This window comes from Corvus brachyrhynchos, unplaced genomic scaffold (assembly GCF_000691975.1).
Source record: "Corvus brachyrhynchos isolate BGI_N302 unplaced genomic scaffold, ASM69197v1 scaffold162, whole genome shotgun sequence".
Classification (NCBI taxonomy): domain Eukaryota; kingdom Metazoa; phylum Chordata; class Aves; order Passeriformes; family Corvidae; genus Corvus; species Corvus brachyrhynchos.
This window is the reverse complement of record NW_008236696.1, coordinates 5,064,481-5,066,621: the sequence shown is the minus strand read 5'-3', so window position 1 is coordinate 5,066,621 and position 2,141 is coordinate 5,064,481. Positions and strand designations below refer to the sequence as shown.

Below are 2,141 nucleotides of genomic sequence, written 5' to 3'. Positions count from 1 at the left end.
GTCCTGTTCGCAGCCCCCTGGCCTGCTGGCACATGACAACTCCCCGTGGGGACGGCATGAAGGTGCACTTCTCACGGGGCAGCGCTCCTGCCCAGGTCCCTTTGGTAGAGAGCAGAAAGCAGCCAGAGCGGCGCCGGGTGGATTCTCTGCTGTCTAATACCCAGGTTGTGCCCAGCAGCGGGAGGGAGGGTGGGGATGGAAGCAGAGAGAGGAGGGTGAACTAATTTCCACTGCTGACCCTATCCTGGCACGGATTTTCCCCCAAACTCCTGCTCAGCATGGGCTCAGTGGCTCCTTGCCCTGTGGAAAAGAGCTGGGGGGAAGGGCATGGCCACCTTGAGGGGCCAAATCCAGCATTGGCTGACAGAGGAGGACCCCGGCCCCGCACGGGGTCTTGCTTTCAAAGGCTCCCTTTGAAAAAAGCTTGTTTGCTCTGGAAGATGAAATGGGCCGTCACCCCAGGAGTGCTGTCACCCTGCCAAGCCCTTCCCTGCCTGGCCCCACTGCTGACCCATGGCCAGCCCAAACCAAGATAAGAGCAGCCCCAGGCTGAGTGCTCCCCAAACCACCTCTGTGTCTACCTCTTGGGGCTGTGCCAGGGGCTGCCACACTGCCCCGCCAGGTGTTGGGGCACACGGTGGGATGCCCAGTGCCAGAGGTTCCAGCCTGGTTGGGGGTGGTGGGATTTGCCCACCCTCTGCTTCACTTTGCAGCTGACCCCACTTGCAACAACAGGGGTATGAGCAAAGGGGCTGTGCCACCCCACTGCCACCTGCCACCCCATGCCCACCCCATGCCACAGCCCCACAGGAAGGACGTGGGACCTCCATGGGTGCCCAGTGCGGGCCAGCCACAGCTACTGTGCCCACAGCCCTGGCATGGCTGTGAGGGCCAGTGGTGGGCTCTCTCCTTCCTCCTCCTCCTCCTCCTCCGCTTCGGTTATTTTTCCACAAAGGCCTTTTGAAACACAAACAGCCGGCTGTGCCACAGCCCCTTGGGCACTGCCAGCCCATGGTGCCTGCTGTGCCCGGGCGATGCTGCGCCTGGGGCGGGCACTGGCATCTGGTGCTGCCGTGTCCCCGTGCCAGCCTGTCCCATAGCACTGAGCTTGCTTGGCAGTGGTGCCCACCTCCTCATGGCTGATGCCAGCCAACCTTTCTCCCCAAATTTCCCCTAGGGGAGATATTTAAAGGCAAGGGAGTGGGGGGTCCTCTGGGCTGGCAGTGGGCAGGCAGAGGCCAGGGGGTGTGTGTCACGCTACCCGTCTTAGCCGGGCTCTAATCACCCTGAGAGGCTCTGCAATGAACAAGGGCAGTTTGTCAAGCTTAATCCCCCCCACGGGGCCTTTTGCTCCCTGCCATGACAGCCTGGCATGTGGGGGACACTGGGGCTGATGTGCACCCTGGCACCCTCAGCATGCCAAGGGTTCCCACAGACACCTGCCCAGCATGGGGACCCCAGGGTGGGATGCCTGGGGAGACCTTTAGGTCTGGGGCCCTAAGACCCATGGCATCCCAGGGCTGGTGAAATCTGGGGAGGGGAAGGGCGTGTGGTAGGGACAGAGACCTTTGGGCATGGGTGGGCACAACCCTGCAGCCTGGCTGTGCTGGCTTGGCTGTGGGCACAGGCAGGAGCTGTCTCCAGGCTGCCCAGCTCAGACCAGCCCATGCCAGGCTCCAGCTGCATCCTGACCCTCCTGGCAGGTGCTGGCAGGAGCAGGTGGTGGCTCAGATGCACTGGGGAGGGCTAGGCACTCCTCCTGCCCAGCACGTGCCCAGGCAACTCCCACAACTCAGGTGTGAGGCTATGGGACGGGAGCCCGCACCCAGCCTCACCCACGAGCCCCAGGTGCTTTCATGAGCCTCACTGAGCCCAGAGGCCATGGGGATGGGCACCATGGAGCACTCAGGCCATGGGTGCTACCCTGCCCAAAGAAAAGGAGGGCAAAGTCTGCTGATGCCGAGCACGGCTGTCCTGATGCCAGCCCAGCGTGCCTCTCCCCTCACGCACTGCCCGCAGGCTCCTCCGCCCCGTGGTGCCCGGCTGGGGTGGCCTCTCTGCTCAGTCACCGTGACCAGGCTGCCCAGGGGGGCCGTCCGGAGCCGGCGGCGGGGGGGGGCACCCCCCCCGCACCCCCCCGC

The 2,141-nt window shown here is 64.2% G+C and overlaps 1 protein-coding gene across 5 annotated transcripts in view; it reads right to left on the bottom strand.

The window, feature by feature from the left end:
• CLCN2 (chloride voltage-gated channel 2) overlaps window positions 1–2,141 on the bottom strand; it is a 27,553-nt gene that overhangs the window by 23,462 nt on the left and 1,950 nt on the right. The window lies entirely within an intron of this gene.